General features: G+C 38.1%; 1 long non-coding RNA gene across 1 annotated transcript in view; it reads right to left on the reverse strand.

Annotated features, from left to right (window-relative positions):
* Nucleotides 1-16,931, reverse strand: part of LOC123565020 (uncharacterized) — a 60,246-nt gene extending 43,315 nt beyond the window's left edge. Inside the window, exons 1-2 of the long non-coding RNA XR_008370037.1 lie at nucleotides 16,812-16,931; nucleotides 6,253-6,441 (exon numbers count right to left, since the gene is read on the reverse strand). This is a non-coding gene — a long non-coding RNA (uncharacterized LOC123565020). The remainder of the gene's footprint in view (nucleotides 1-6,252; nucleotides 6,442-16,811) is intronic.
* Between the last annotated feature and the right edge of the window lie 353 nt (nucleotides 16,932-17,284).

The raw sequence follows: 17,284 nt of genomic DNA on the forward strand, positions 1-17,284 counted from the left end.
ACTCAAACTGTGTATTAATTAAGGACGCACTTAACTGATAATGATTTGAATTTTGTTCAATTAAAGACAATTACAACAATATCAAACAATTTCAAACTTCATTCTCCGCTGAAATCCCAAACGTATTTACATTAATAATAACAAACAAACACCGTTTAGATCTAATTAAATCCGTTTTAATCCAGTCAGTTCGATCAGCGGGCATTCGTCTAATTACAAACAAATTAATTTGCTAAGTCCAAAAGGGGACATAATTTGGCCAAAATGAAGGTCAGAGTTATGGGACATGCTGCTATCAACTAGTTTTATAACCCCGAAGACACATGTGAAGTTTCAAATCAATATCAGCATTAGTTTTGGTGATAGTAACTTGCATGTAAAACTTTAACCAAAATTTTCTAAGTCCAAAAGGGGGCATAATTTCCTCAAAATACATGTCAGAGTTATGGGACTTGACCCAGAGAGGTTGGTAATTGACCTAGAAAAAGAAAAAATGAGTTTCAAAGCTATATGCCTTTAATTAATGGCTGTATGTACTTGCATGCAAAAACTTAACCAAGGTGTGACGCCGACGCCGGCGCCAGGGTGAGTAGAATAGCTAGACTATTCTTTGAATAGTCGAGCTAAAAATACAGCCTCTACTGCAGACACAAGGCTTTTCTTTGATTTGACCTAGTGACCTTGTTTTTGACCCCAGATGACCCATTTTCAAACCTGGCCTTGATTTTATCAAGGTAAACTTTCTGACAAAATTTTATGAAGATCAGTTGAAAAATACAGCCTCTATCGCATACACAAGCTAAAGTTGACAGACAGACAGACAGACCCCGGACATACAGCGGTAACAAAATCTCATCTGAGCATTGCTCAGGTGAGCTAAAAAAACAAAGTTTAAACATCAAATAAGTCTAAAAAGCTAAACTTTAGTTGACCATTTCTTAAACAAGAGGACCATGATGGTCCTGAATCGCTCACCTCTTCCCACATGACCCAGTTTTGAGTATGACGTCGTTTTTTCTATTATTTGACATAGTGACCTAGTTTTTCAGCTCATGTGACCCAGTTCTGAACTTGACCTAGATATTATCAAGATAAAAATTCTGACCAATTTTCATGAAGATCCATTGAAAAATATGGTCTCTAGAGAGGTCACAAGGTTTTTCTATTATTTGACCTATTGACCTAGTTTTCGAAGGTACGTGACCCTGTTTTGACCTTTATCTAGATATCATCAAGGTGAACATTCTCACTATTTTCATGAAGATCTCATGAAAAACATGGCCTCTAGAGAGGTCACAATGTTTTTCTATCTTTATACCTACTGGCCTAGTTTTTGACCGCACATGACCCAGTTTCGAAACTGACCTAGATATCATCAAGGTGAACATTCAGATCAATTTTCATGAAGATCCATTGAAAAATATGGCCTCTAGAGAGGTCAAAAGATTTTAATAATTTTAGACCTACTGACCTAGTTTTTGACCGCAGTTGACCCAGTTTCAAACTTGACCTAGATATCATCAAGATGAACATTCAGACCAACTTTCATACAGATCCCATGAAAAGTATGGCCTCTAGAGAGGTCACAAGGTTTTTTTTATTATTTGACCTACTGACCTAGTTTTTTAAGGCACGTGACCCAGTTTCAAACTTGATCTAGATATCATCAAGGTGAACATTCTGACCAATTTTTATGGAGATCCATTCACAAGTATGGCCTCTAGAGGGGTCACAAGGTTTTTCTATTTTTAGACCTACTGACCTAGTTTTTGACCGCACTGGACCCTGTTTCGAACTTGACCTAGATATCATCAAGATGAACATTCAGACAAATTTTCATACAGATCCCATGAAAAATATGGCCTTTAGAGAGGTCACAAAGTTTTTCCATTATCTGACCTACTGACCTAGTTTTTGACGGCACGTGACCCACTCTCGAACTTGACCTAGATATCATCAAGACGAACATTCAGACCAACTTTCATACAGATCCCATGAAAAATATGGCCTCTAGAGAGGTCACAAGGTTTTTCTATTATTTGACCTACTGACCTAGTTTTTGAAGGCACATGACCCACTTTCGAACTTGACCTAGATATCATCAAGGTGAACATTCTGACCAATTTTCATGAAGATCTCATGAAATATATGGCCTCTAGAGAGGTCACAAACTTTTTCTATTTTTAGACCTACTGACCTAGTTTTTGACGGCACGTGACCCAGTTTCGAACTTGATCTAGATATCATCATGGTGAATGTTCTGATCAATTTTCATGAAGATCCTATGAAAAATATGGCCTCTAGAGAGGTCACAAGGTTTTTCTATTTTTAGACCTACTGACCTAGTTTTTGATGGCACGTGATCCAGTTTCGAACTTGACCTAGATATCATCAAGGTGAATGTTCTGACCAATTTTCATGAAGATCTTGTGAAATATATGGCCTCTAGAGAGGTCACAAGGTTTTTCTATTTTTAGACCTACTGACCTAGTTTTTTACGGCAAATGACCCAGTTTCAAACTTGACCTAGATATCATCAAGGTGAACATTCTGAGCAATTTTCATGAAGATCTTGTGAAATATTTGGCCTCTAAAGAGGTCACAAGGTTTTTCTATTTTTAGACCTACTGACCTAGTTTTTGATGGCACGTGACCCAGTTTCGAACTTGACCTAGATATCATCAAGATGAACATTCTGACCAATTTTCATAAAGATCCCATGAAAAATGTGACCTCTAGAGTGGTCACAAGCAAAAGTTTACGGACGGACGGACGCACGCACGGACGGACGACGGACACCGCGCGATCACAAAAGCTCACCTTGTAACTTTGTGACAGGTGTGCTAAAAATTTATATATATATCATAGCCTCAACGCGAAACTAGTCTATCTGCTTATATTTCTATATACACATAGACTAGTTTCGGGTTGAGGCCACGATATTAACCTTCCTTCCCAGATTTGTGATTGTTCTTTGTCTTCTAACTACTGTGGTGTTATCCCCACTGCTGAATTTTGGCAGTTCTGGTTCTGGGCCTAGTTGGTTTGTTTTGCTTGTTTACTTGGGTTTTACGGCGCACCAACACAGTATAGGTTATATGGCGCCAAACAGGACTACAAATTTTGGTTCCACATCTCATTTACATAGAAATAAAAACATGAGGTATGGAAGGGCCGAGTTGGTAATCTGAGTACTCATCTACAAGTGGGTCACAAGGGACATCATGAGTAAACTGCCTTGCTAGAGCCACACAACTGAAATAAGATGTTTGTTTTGAGAACACTAGAAGAACAAGAGCTTGTCAAACACGAAATGCCCACTCTTGATGCATTTAGTAATTGCACAAGGAACAGAAATTATATGCTCATTGTAAACGAAAGTTCTACCACTCTGGTTTAATCTGACCTTGACCTTTAACCTATTAACCTAACAAGAGATTACAGAGTGATCTTGGTGCCATCCACTGAGCCATTTTTGAATGTTCCAAATTTCAGGACTAGCTCAAGGTCAAAATCAAGGTCAAATTTAATTTTGATACAAAACAATGTGTATGTAGTCCAAATTTGAAAGCTGTGGCTTGAGAAATGTGAAAGTGGGTCACTAGATCAATATCAAGGTCAAAGTTCATTTTGGTAGACAGAACTATGCATGTGCTTTAAATCTGGAGGCTGTAGCTTGAGAAATGTGAAAGTAGGTAGTAGGTAAAAATCAATGTCAAATTTCAATTCAGAACACAACAATATGCATGCAGTCCAAATCTGAAGCCTGTACCTTCAGAAATGTGAAAGTAGGTCACTAGGTCAATCTCCAGATCAAAGTTCATTTTGGTACATAAAACTATGTATGTGGTTCAAATTTGATGGCTGCAGCTTCAGAAATGTGAAAGTAGGTCACTAGGTCAAAATCAAGGTCAAATTTTATTTCGGAACACAAAACTATGCAAGTGGTCTAAATTTGAAGCCTGTACCTTCAGAAATGTGAAAGTAGGTCACTAGGTCAATCTCAAGATCAAAGTTCATTTCAGTACACAAAACTATGCTTGTGGTTTAAATTTGAAGGCTGTAGCTTGAGAAATGTGAAAGTAAGTCACTAGGTCAAAATCAAGGTCAAATTTAATTTCTGAACAAAAAACTATGCATGTGGACCAAATTTGAAGCCTGTACCTTCAAAAATGTGAAAGTAAGTCACTAGGTCAATAACAAGGTCAAAGTTTTTTCGGTACACAAACCTATGCATGTGGTCCAAATTTGAAGGCTGTAGCTACAGAAATGTGAAAGTAGGTCACTAGGTCAAGATCAAGGTCAACTAATGTCAAGGTTCATCTTGCCATTCAAAACTATACATGTGGTCCAAATTTGAATGATGTAAGTTATGGACATGAAGATTCTAAGTTTTTCCCTATATAAGTCTATATGAACCATATGACCCCTGGGTCGGGGCCATTTTTGACCCTAGAGGGATAATTTGAACAAACTTGGTAGGGACCCACTAAATGATGCTTCATTACAAAATATCAAAGCCATAGTCTTTGCGGTTTGGACAAGAAGATTTTCAAAGTTTTTCCCTATATAAGTCTAAGAGTAAACCATGTGACCCCCAGGACGGAGCCTATTTGACCCTTGGGGAATAATTTGAAAAATCTTAGTAGAGGACCAATAGATGATGTCATATACAAAATATCAAAGCCCTAGGCCCTGTGGTTTTGGACAAGAGGTTTTTCAAAATTTTTCCTATGTAAGTCTATAAACCATGTGACCCCCGGGGTGGGGCCATATTTGACCCCAGGGTAATAACCTGAACAATCTTAGCAGAGGACCACTAGATTTTGCTACATACCAAATACCAAAGCCCTAGGCAGTATGGTTTTGGACAAGAAGATCAGAAACTGTTTAACTTTTCCTGGCCAATGTGACCTTGACCTTTGACCTAATGACATCAAAATCAATAGGGGTCATCTGCTGGTCATGGCCAACCTAACTATTAATTTTCCTGACACTAGACCCAAGCATTCTTGAGTTATTGCCTGGAAACCATTTTACTGTTCCTGGTCAATGTGACCTTGACCTTTGACATACTGACCTCAAAATCAATACGGGTCATCTGCCAGTCATGACCAACCTTCCTATCAACTTTCGTGACCCTAGGCCTAAGCGTTCTTCAATTATCATCCAGAAACCGTTTTACTGTTCAGAGTCACTGTGACCTTGACCTTCAACCTACTGACCTCAAAATCAATAGGGGTCATCTGCTGGTCATTACCAACCTCCCTGTCAACTTTCATGATCCTAGGCCCAAGTGTTCTTGAGTTATCATCTGGAAACCGTTTTAATATTCAGGGTCACTGTGACCTTGACCTTTGATATACAGACCTCAAAATCAATAGGGGTCATCTGCTGGTGATGACCAACCTCCAAATCAACTTTCATGATCCTAGGCCCAAGCGTTCTTGAGTTATCATCCGGAAACGGATTGGTCTACATTCCGACCGACATCTCACAATATACCTCTCCTTCTTCCCCGGGCATAAAAAAACCAACAAATTTTGGGATCTCTATGAGATTTGAACCACACCCATTCCACAGCACAAAAACCTATTTTTTATTTCAAATATGACCACATTTTTCTATTTTTAGCAACACTGACCATGACCCAGATCCAAGTGACCTCAAACACATTCCCAACCTTTTGTGTTTGACAAAAGATATCTACAAACCAAGTATACTGACAATAAGTGTACCCAAAGAAAAGATATTGAGTGGAAGCCATTTTTCTATTTTTAGTAACAGTGACCCCAAATATCATTCAAAGCTAATTTTTCAGATAAGTTTGCTGTACACAAAGTTTAGTGGCAGTAAGTAAGTCCAAACTAAAATTATGAAGGAGAAAGTTTTTGATGATTGCACTGAGAAAAAAATCTACTTTTAGTAACTGTTACCTTGACCAAATGGCCTTTTTATCACAAAAATAAAGTAATCCTGATCTTGAACTTGACATACCCCAATCTAATAACTGCTTTTCTATGGTTAAAAAATAAAATGTGATATGCGCATACAAAAAGACACTTAAAACAATAGCAACCTAAACAATTCTGTCCAGAAGTTAACACATAAGACCCCCGTATGTTTTAAGTACAGACACTGGCTTCGCAGTGAGGAGAGCTTGACAAATAATCTCAAACAAAACATAAAATGTGTGCATAGGAAGCACACTTTAAATGCATGATTGCAATCCGAATAATTCAGTCTACCAACCTGTCCAGTAGCTATAAGATCTTTGAGAGGATGTATAGAGAGAGACAGAGTATATCGTCTGTATGTTCGAGACAAAATCGTTGAGTATTTTTCTCCCTACTGTACAATATGCCTACTGCAGCAACATGGTACACAATCTCACCGGACAGCATGTAAAACAAGTTGTTCCATCAGTCATAACCTCGGTAACTGAAATAAACAAATCGTCCACATCATTCCAAGTTTGCAAAATATTACTGTTTAAAACTTTCATTTTTCATTTAAAGTCAGTTTTAAAAGTTTGTTCCACCACCAGAAGGTACCACATTCAGGCAAACTCTTTCTTTTTATTCTTATCACAAATAAAACCATTATTACTGTCGCAAATGAGTTCACTTTCATGGGGGGTAGGTGGTCTACGAATGTGCACATCGCAAACTATATATCAAAATGTTTGTAAGAGTCTTAAGTTTCCAAAACCAGTTGATGCCAGAATGCAAATGGTGGGCAAAGTGCTTAAATTCAAGATGGCCGCCAATATGGCCGCCGAAAATTAAAAATCATACTATACATATTTGACTGGACAATATATTTCAAATTTATAGGCATCGTCCTAGTCTTATACTAGTTTCTGTTGCAGAATAGATTAAAACATAGTATATTTCATCTTTAACTAAATTGAAATAAATTCTTATAAAATATGATGGATTTTGCATGCAAAATAATCAGAAAAATTGTTGTTTACATACATTCTTTTAATAATTCTACCACTTTTAATTACTTGATTATATTTTACAAGTTTTATGCTATATAATGTTCAGAATTTCATAAACTAGATCATAAGTATTTGACATGACAACTTTTAATTAAATTATTATCTGTTAATCCAGCAATCAAGGGCTAAGTAAACAGCTTAGTGGGTGGGGTAAATCTATGTACACTTACATAAGATATGTGTAATACTTTAAAATTCATATTAAGTAAAGGTGCAGGTTTTTATGCCCCCAGCATCTACTGATGCGGGAGACATATAGTTATTGTCCTGTCCGTCCGTCCATCCGTTCATCCGCCGTTCGTTCGTTCGTCCGTCCGTCCGTACAAGGTTAACCAAATCGGACCGTTTCGTCTAGCATCAATACCCTAAGTAGAATGACTTGATACTAATGCAGATGTAACCTGTGACCATTCCTCATCTTCAGACATCACCTGACCTCAGTTTGACCTTGACCTTGAACTTGACCTCGTTTTGGACTTAGGTTGCTTTGTATCGCCACCAGGGGCATCAAGCGTTTATTGAACGCAGCTCCTTGTTTAATGTGCAAATTGTTTTTGTTTTTTTCTTGACGGAAAAAAATACGTGAAAAAGAACTATTACATGAATAAAATGTGTCATATATACCGACATTAGTAAAACTAAGTTACATAATTGGTGTGGGTAATCAGTAAATGATGAAAATACATGTATATCATTTTCACATTATGACACGGTTCGATCTTTAAGTGTACATATGTTTGCTAAAAGTAACTAAAACAGGCTGAAATGTAAAATCGAAGATTAAAACAGCATTTAATAGAATATTTCTTTAGCAATTACATAAAATACTGATTTAAACTTATTAACTGTTTGCTAGTCATTTTTTTGTAAAAAGAGAATGTAAAATGATTAATATACAACATACGAAATAATGTCTTCGACATTTAAAAAAAAACAAATAAAACATACACTGAACACATATTGATTGATACAAACTGACACAATATGATTTAAGTAATCTACATGTAAGTCATGGTTTTGAAACAGCAACATCCTAATTTCATTTTTTTTGTTATTTAAGAAAGCATTTGTTTTCTCATACTTTGTAGTATGAGGTAATTATAGCAGAACAAAATGTAGCAAAGCCTTAAATTGAAGAAGGTCTTTGAAAACATATGCAGGAAGCTATCTAGGCACTTTTTAATGGGGTATCTTTGTATACGTCAAATATGCACAACTCATACATAAACCGTATTTGCGATTTAAAGTTTACTTGTAAGACGTAAGTAGTTTCTGTAAAAATAAAATGCTTACTTATATCTATAGAAATGAGTTCATCTTTGGGATTGCAATAATATTCAGAGGGGCCAAGCCCCCGCCTCTCATATGTCTGATCCAGCAATGCATACATCTTCGAACCTTACGGGTGTTACGAGGGATCGTACCCCTTACCGGAATACAAATGAAAAGAGTTCATCTTTGGTAGCGCATCACGCGAATATTCAGAGGGGCCGAGCCGCCGCCTCCCGTTTGTTTGAACCGACGTGTCAGGCAGCATCGAACCTCTATGCTGGCAAAGTGTGCCAGACTCCTGCTAAATATAAACCAGTTCTGACTGTGGCATCAAGAAGTACTGGGGGACAAGTACCTCCGCTGGTACAAATGCGCCCACATCGGTTTCTGCGCCAAGTATTATTAGTAGTGGCACCGGAGGACAAGTACCTCCACATGGTACAAATACACCCGCATCCGTGTCTTAGTAGTGGTACCGGGGGGGGGCAAGGACCTCCGCCTGGTAAGAATACACCGTCATCAGCTTTTGTGTCCAATTATCTTTTGGGTGGTTCCGGGGAATGTGTCCCGCAGCAGGGTACAATTGTACCAGCATCCAAGTATATGCCGCTTTATCCTATGAGTGGGAGTGAGGTACTTGACTCTCATCATAGTACAGCTGTACCAGTTTTGGGTACGGTACAACAATCTAAGGCTGAAATATGGAATAGGCTGTGTCCGCCCGACATAAAACAGTCCACTTTGGTACAAGCACCCAATTATAGGGGAGGAGCAGGGCTGTAGGGCCCTACAACTGGTTCAAATGTGCCAGGAACTGTGCCCGCACTACATCCTAGAAGGTTGCACTTGGGATCAATCCCGTCCACTTGACGGGGGCAAGAATGCTATTGCTAGACCACCCTACCATATGGATAGCACAGGCGATCACCCCCCTCCTATTGACACAAATGTACCCGCAACAGTTTCTGCACCAAAACCCACAAGTTGCATTTGGAATAATATCCGTCCACCTGATCAGAACGCTCTGGTTCGATCACCCTACCCTATGGCTGACACCGGGGTTCAGGCCCCTAGAATTAGTACAAATGTACCCGATATGGCTCTTGTACCACATCCCACTGGTGGAACAAACGGTGGTTCGATACTTTCCACATGGAGCTAGTGACCATGTTGTTGCACAAACACCCTACTGTATGAGTGGTACACTTAGTACAAATATACAAGCTCCCTCTCGCGTACCGCAACCCAGGGGTAGTCATTTTTGTCAACCCCTGGCACCCGGAATGGGTATCGTTGGGGTATATCCCAAATATTACAGTTGCTGCATTACCATCTTACCATACGACTACGTCCTTTGCGCAAATGCCCGCTAATGTATCCTTAGTGGCCTCGACACCATACACTATGGCTGCTTCAATGCCAGCTGATGCCGTGGCTACTCCCATGATCCGCACCCAGCTTGTGCAAATATGCATGCTAGGGCACCGTTCCAAGTGCCTGCCACAAGGGCACAGATCTTACCTATTGTAAATGAGTCGATTGCGGCTCAGATCATGTACCCTTGGGGAGGTTCCGGTCTGTTATATTATATTCGGATTCAAGAGATACAACCCCTTATGAACATCAAGTGAGTGCTGTGGCTCAAGCCAATTAACCAACCAATGGTTCCATCTTGAACCATGAAGCCTGGGCCCCCAGGGGCTATTGGGGACTCAACAGCAGGCGCCTTATGTGCTCCCCAGTAATTCTGGTTTGCAAGACTATTATAGCTCGGGTGTGCGGTTTATGCACCAAAATGGGGTTGCCCTCGCACAACCTTCTGCAAGACCAAAAGAATATTCCAAAAGAGACTTTAAGCTGGCAGAACTGCCACCATATGATGGCACCTCAAGTTGGCGAACCTTCCGTCATAAGTTTGAAACATATGCACGTTATAATAAGTGAGGGAAGAACAGAGCAAATTTCATATAGAATTGAACCTTTCCGGGAAGGCAGGGGAGTTCTTCTCAAACTCAATCAGACGTAGGCCTAACATCTCCCATGCAGAACTAATTATAAAACTGGAACGGAATTTTGGGGATTTAACCCCCCCCCCCCCCCCCCTCCCCACACACACACACTGAAAGATATCTAGTCCAACTTCAGTCTGCTACATGGATGCTGGATGAGAGCCTTGACGATTGGTCAGATAGGGTGTTAGAATTGGCCACTGAGGCATTTCCATCCGTTGACCAGGAATTGATAGAATCACAGGCTGTAACCCGTTTTTGTTATGAAATGCGGGACGTAAGTGCCTCTGAACATATGATCCATCTCAAACTAAATTCGGTACGCTCGTGCTTAGAACGTGCTAAGGAATTTCAACAGTGCCATAATGCATTACAGGGCAATCTGTCTCCGCATAAGGAATGTCCAAATATTAGGGATACTAGGGAGTCAATTCCCAGACGTTCAGAGAGGCTTGCCTCCAGTACAGACTCAGATAGTTCAAGTCCGACTATTAGTTCTAAAGTCGCTCCAGCCCCAAAACAACTTACTAAACAGTATGATTAAAGTCCAGGAGACCGCTAGCAAAAGCCAACTTAAATACCAAGAAAACGCTTCTAAGCAGCAGACAGATTTGTTGAAAGCTATTTCTGAGCTTACCGCCAAAGTTGAACAATCATTGTCTCCCTCTCCGTATAATCCTGGAAGAAATAAGTCTGGGAAAAACTGTCCGGGTTGATCAGGTAGTCCTAGTCGGAATGGGGGAGGCTGCTTTAATTGTGGGGGAAGTCATTGGCTGAAGAATTGTATTTTGCCTAGATCTCCAGGGAGATGCTTTAATTGTCAGGGAGATCACCTGAGAAGAGATTGTCCTGACCTGAAGGAGCAGAGTGATTCTCCGTCTGACCGGAGGGTCACTTTCCAAGAGTAAGCAATATTTCAAATATTTCAAATAAGGTAGGGTGTCCTCCGTGATGATCACGGTAGGAGTCATAGTTTTTATATTTATATTTGGATGTACACAGGGGGAGTACCCTTGTAAATTTTACATGATGTTAGTGAAATTTTATAACCGATCAATTCAGAATATATAAGACAGGGGAGGTTACACTCGTAATTGTAAATAATGTACATGAATTGCCTATTTTATGATTGGTCAGTTTAGGATGTAAAACAAAGGGGAGATTACCCTTGTAAATTTTATATGATGTAAGATATTAAACCAGGGAGGTTACCATTTTGTATAGTGTATGTTCTCAAGGATCTATTTCTCCTTGCATTTACCACATGGTTGGCAGGGAATGTCCAGGCCATTTTGAGTATTCACCAGGTCACCGGCTGGAAATAATTAATTCCCGATAGTTTGTTAATGCTGGAGTTGAATGCTCAGTATTTTGTCCTACGAGGGTTTTCAGATTTGGCAGCCCACATGTGTTGGTCATTTTGTCAATGGGGTTTCACGATTTGGCAGCCCACATTTGTTGGGCATTTTGTCCTATGGGGTTTTCAGATTTGGCGGCCCACATTTGTTGGGCATTTTGTCCTATGGGGTTTCCAGATTTGGCAGCCCACATTTGTTGTGCATTTTGTCCCATGGGGTTTTCCGATTTGGCGGCCAACATTTGTTGGGCATTTTGTCCATGGGGTTTTCCGATTTTGCAGCCCACATTTGTTGGGCATTTTGTCCTATGGGGTTTTCAGATTTGGCGGCCCACATTTGTTGGGCAGTTTGTCCCATGGTGTTTCCAGATTTGGCAGCCCTCATTTGTTGGACATGACTGCTCACACAGTGGCAGAAATTAATGGAACATACACTACGGGTGTTTTGACCCTCACAGCCAAATAAACTCGGGCCCTGTATTTCCAATAGAAGAGCGGACAGTTTCGTTATTTCCTGTAACTTTGGTGTAAGGGAAAGTTTCCCTTGATCTAAGTAATTTAATTAAGCAGTGTTTATTCACTGTGTATTTGGTGTAGGGGAAAGATTCATTTATTAGATATTTGTATATGAATAGTTACATTTATAACCTATATCTGGTATGGATGTATATACCTATATTCTGTTTCGTTTATTCTATAAATATCAAAAAAAAAAATTACAGTTTACTCTATAAATCACAATACAATTAAATAATCAACATATTTACGACAGTTATAACGCAAAGAAATCAACAAGCTATAGCATATTCTTCAAAGGTGTTGCTGCCATAGCAAAAACATTGCGGCAGCCATCTTGGCGGCCTTTTTTTTAATAAACTTGATACGTTTCGTCTAAACATATATTTCGTACTTTATACATTGTTTTGATAATGAAACTGTAGTAGGATGTATACAAAACTGAAGATGATTATCAATTTACTTTTTTATTTTACCTGTTATTAGATATACATTGTGTTCTATATTGAATTACCCCACCCACTTATAAATATATATATATTATCAATAATTTGAATGTATCCTTTAACAAAATAATAATATTATTACAATTTATTATCACTTGTTCATCACGGGCTTGCATTGTGTAAGGAACAACAGTAAATAGAGGAATACAAACAAAGTATATTGACCGTATGTTCAAGAAAATAGTATTCATCACATTTAAGTCCGTATAAAATTGGTACAAAATGTGTCAGAAAGTTGTATTTCATATCGATAAATGCATATAATTTTGCAGATTTATAGCTTTAACATATTTATAATAACTTCAAATTAATTTACAACAGTTAAATGCTTTTATTTTGCAATTTTACGCATTGGGTATCATTTTCATGTATCAGCGGCCATGTTGGCGGCCATCTTGAATTTGAGGACTTTGCCCAGTGACTAGAAACTGGCATCAGGCAGTTCTGAAAACTACATATTCTGACAAACATTTTGATATGCAGAAGTTGATGTGCACATTCATAGACCACCTACTACCAGTTTTAAGCTACTTATTTGCAGCATGATATTGAAATATATCATTTTGAGATTATTGTATAGATATTCAATCACTTTCTTAAGTTATTAAAATCTCTATCTTTAACTGGTCCATTTATAAGATATTTTGTATAATATTTGCAATGTCTAGACAGCTGACACCAGTACTTCAGTGCTGGACTTAAATTGAAGTTTTCTATATAAACAAGAGGGCCATGATGGCCCTATTTCGCTCACCTGTCCTCAGAAAGAATATCTAAGTCCAAAGGACAGGAACAACAAAGTTAAGAAATTTAACCAAAAACAAAAAAAAATTCTTAAAAGGTACAGGTATGTCAAAATACACCTAAAAATTGGAGGTACCATCCATGTTGTACCAAAGAGAAGTGGTCTCGGTTTTTCCCTACGGCCAATAATAAAAAAGTTACTAAAAATAAGCTATTTATAGTAACGTAAAAGGGAAGTAATTAAAAAGAAAATTATTGTAAGTGAACAAAAGAAGGATCTGCCAAATAAATCTGTTGACATAAATGAAATTTCAGATCAGTATCTTCATTAGTTACAGAGATATACCCATTTTAATTTGAAATAAAGGGAGGTAGTCTGACATAAAATCAGTCCATAGTTATCTACCCTGATTGGCTCAGTCCAACTAATGACAATAATGAAATTTCAAATAAGTCCTATAAGGACTTACTGATATAAATCCATTCTGATTACAATCAGGGGAGGTAATCAGATATAAAATAACTCTGGAACCTACGATTGGATTTGTCATGGAATCCAAGATTTATTGTTGTTGAAGATATTTTTGAAGTTTGTACCAAATAAAACCATAAATGAAGTCTCTATATGGCTGCAAAAGCCAAAATAGCCAATTTTGGACCTTTAGGGGGCCATAACTCTGGAACCCATGATGGAATCTGGCCAGTTCAAGGAAGGAACCAAGATCTTGTGGTGATACAAATTGTGTGCAAGTTTGGTTTAAAAAAATAATAAATGAAGCTGCTATGGGGAAGACAAGGTCAAAATAGCTCATTTTGCCCTTTCAGGGGCCATAACTCTGGAACCCATAATTGGATCTGGCCAGTTCAAGAAAGGAACCGAGATCTTATGGTGATACAAGTTGTGTGCAAGTTCAGTTAAAACAAGAGCTGTCCGTAAGACAGCCAAGCTTGACTATTCATAATATTGGCCCAGAAGCAGGAAAATATTACCCAAGAAGTTTAAATATCAAAAGAGTTGTAAGTTCAAAAGGGGACATAATTTGACCAAAATGCATATCAGTTATGGGATTTGCAGCTATCAACTAGTTTTATAACCCAGAAGGCACATGTGAAGTTTCAATTCAATATCTGCATTAATTTTGGAGATAGAAACTTGCATGTAAAACTTTAACCAAAATTTTCTAAGTCCAAAAGGGGGCATAATTTGCCCAAAATACATGTCATAGTTATGGGACTTGACCCAGTGAGGTTGGTAATTGATCTAGAAAAAGTAAAAATAAGTTTCAAATCTCTATGCCTTTTAGAAATAGATGTATGTACTTGCACGCAAAACTTTAACCAGGATTTTCTAAGTCCAAAAAGGGGAATAATTTGCTCAAAATACATGTCAGAATTATGAGACTTGATCCAGTGAGGTTGGTAATTGATCTAGAAAAAAAAAAAAAAAAAAAAAGAAAAATCTATAATTATGCCTTTTAGTAATAGCTGTATGTACTTGCACGCAAAACTTTAACCAGAATTTTCTAAGTCCAAAAGGGGGCATAATTTGGCCAAAATGAAGGTCAGAGTTATGGGACTTAGTGCTATCAACTAGTTTTATAACCCCGAAGACACATGTTAAGTTTCAATTCAATATCTGCATTAGTTTTGGAGATAGTAACTTGCATGTAAAACTTTAACCAAAATTTTCTAAGTCCAAAAGGAGGCATAATTTTCTCAAAATACATATCAGAGTTATGGGACTTGACCCAGTGAGGTTGGTAATTGATCTAGAAAAAGAAAAAATAAGTTTCAAATCTCTATGCCTTTTAGAAATAGCTGTATGTACTTGCACGCAAAACTTTAACCAGAATTTTCTAAGTTCAAAAGGGAGCATAATTTGGCCAAAATGAAGGTCAGAGTTATGGGACTTGCCGCTATCAACTAGTTTTATAACCCCAAAGACACATGTTAAGTTTCAATTCAATATCTGCATTAGTTTTGGAGATAGTAACTTGCATGTAAAACTTTAACCAAAATTTTCTAAGTCCAAAAGGGGGCATAATTTCCTCAAAATACATGTCAGAGTTATGGGACTTGACCCAGAGAGGTTGGTAATTGACCTAGAAAAAGAAAAAATAAGTTTCAAAGCTATATGCCTTTAATTGATGGCTGTATGTACTTGCATGCAAAAACTTAACCAGTGTGACGCCGACGCCAGGGTGAGTAGAATAGCTAGACTTCTTCGAATAGTCGAGCTAATAAAATCATAAATGAAACCACTAACTTGCAGACAAGAAATTGTTGACGGAAGGACGGACGGACGGACGGATGAAGGGTGATCACAAAAGCTCACCTTGTCACTATGTGACAGGTGAGCTAACAAGCGGGTCATGATGACCCTGGATCGCTCACTTGAGTAATATGAGCTAAATAGACAAGTGTAAGAGATCAGGTAAGAAAGTCAAATATAAGAAAGCATTGATATCTTTTCCCAGTTGCGTGAACATGTTTCAAATGTCAAACTGATGCTAAAATATTAAGAAAGTAGGTCAGTAGGTCACATCTATGTAAAACTTTGGACCCCGGGTCGGGGCCTCTTTTCACCCCAGGAACATAATTTGAACAATCTTCATAAAGGACCATTAGATGATGTCACATGCCAAATATCAAGGCTCTACGCCTTGCGGTTTTGGACAAGAAGATTTTTAAAACTTTTCCTTTCAGTTGCCATGGCAACCAGTTCAGTGTGGAATTCAATTCTTTGAACAATTTTGAAAGGGGGACACCCAAGGAGCATTCCTGTGAAGTTTGGTGTAAATCTGCCAAGTAGTTTTCAAGAAGATTATTTTTAGAAATTGTTGACGGCTGCACAACACACGACGGACGACCACAAAAGCTCACCATGAGCCTTTGGCTCAGGTGAGCTAAAAAGATAAATTAGAATAAAATGTCAATTAAGTCAATTACTGTGAAAACCACAACTGACAAACTGAATTTATGTATTCTTTTACTATCTGAATCAATTTTATTTTGTTGGGTTTAAAGTCACACCAACATAAACTTTTCAGCTTTTTGTAGCGGAGGAAGAACTCAGGCATACATGCCATATCTCCCGCCGGGAGACTTTTTCTCCCGTATTTTCAGTATATCTCCCGGTCTCCCGCCAGGACATGAAAACCTTCCGTAAAAAATAAATTCAGAAAAAAAGTCCTCTGTCGAAAAATCGTATCTCGGACCACATGTAGACCTTTAGAAAATACTTGAAATTCAATATAGAGTAGCCAGGAAATACTCTTCAAACATAATTTTCGTAGTTGTCTATAATCCCTAGCTTGTTTATCGAGAGATACACGCCTGAGGCATTAATTGTCTTACCACCTACCGTCACCATCTGCAAACAATTAACCATTTAATCTTACCTGTAGGCAATTGTAAACATGTGCATGCAAGATTTTAGGCTGATTCAATAACATCAAAGCCACTGATCCGTAGTTTTTCAAAGCAATATGTAAACCAGTCTTAAAATTACATCATTTTACTGCCACCTGCCAGTGTACTTTCGTTTTCGCTGACCTCAATATTTATCGGGAAACACTCTTTTCCCATATTTACCGAGCCATCAGAGGATGAGACAGGTTAGTGCTTAAACAGCAAGTTTATGCTTCTCAATTTAAATACTTGCACAACATGCAAAAAATCAACGACGACTTAACAAAACTGGCGAGTTAATGTCAACTACACAGAATTTCGGACAGACATGAATTCGGATAAGTGAATTTTATGAAATAAATTGCAATTCATACTGCCTGAATAATTGACTGCCATTCCTTTGTGATATTGTCATGTTGCAATAATTAACAGGAGAAGAATTCCCAGGTTAAATACATGTAGT

This window comes from Mercenaria mercenaria, chromosome 2 (assembly GCF_021730395.1).
Source record: "Mercenaria mercenaria strain notata chromosome 2, MADL_Memer_1, whole genome shotgun sequence".
Taxonomy (NCBI): Eukaryota; Metazoa; Mollusca; class Bivalvia; order Venerida; family Veneridae; genus Mercenaria; species Mercenaria mercenaria.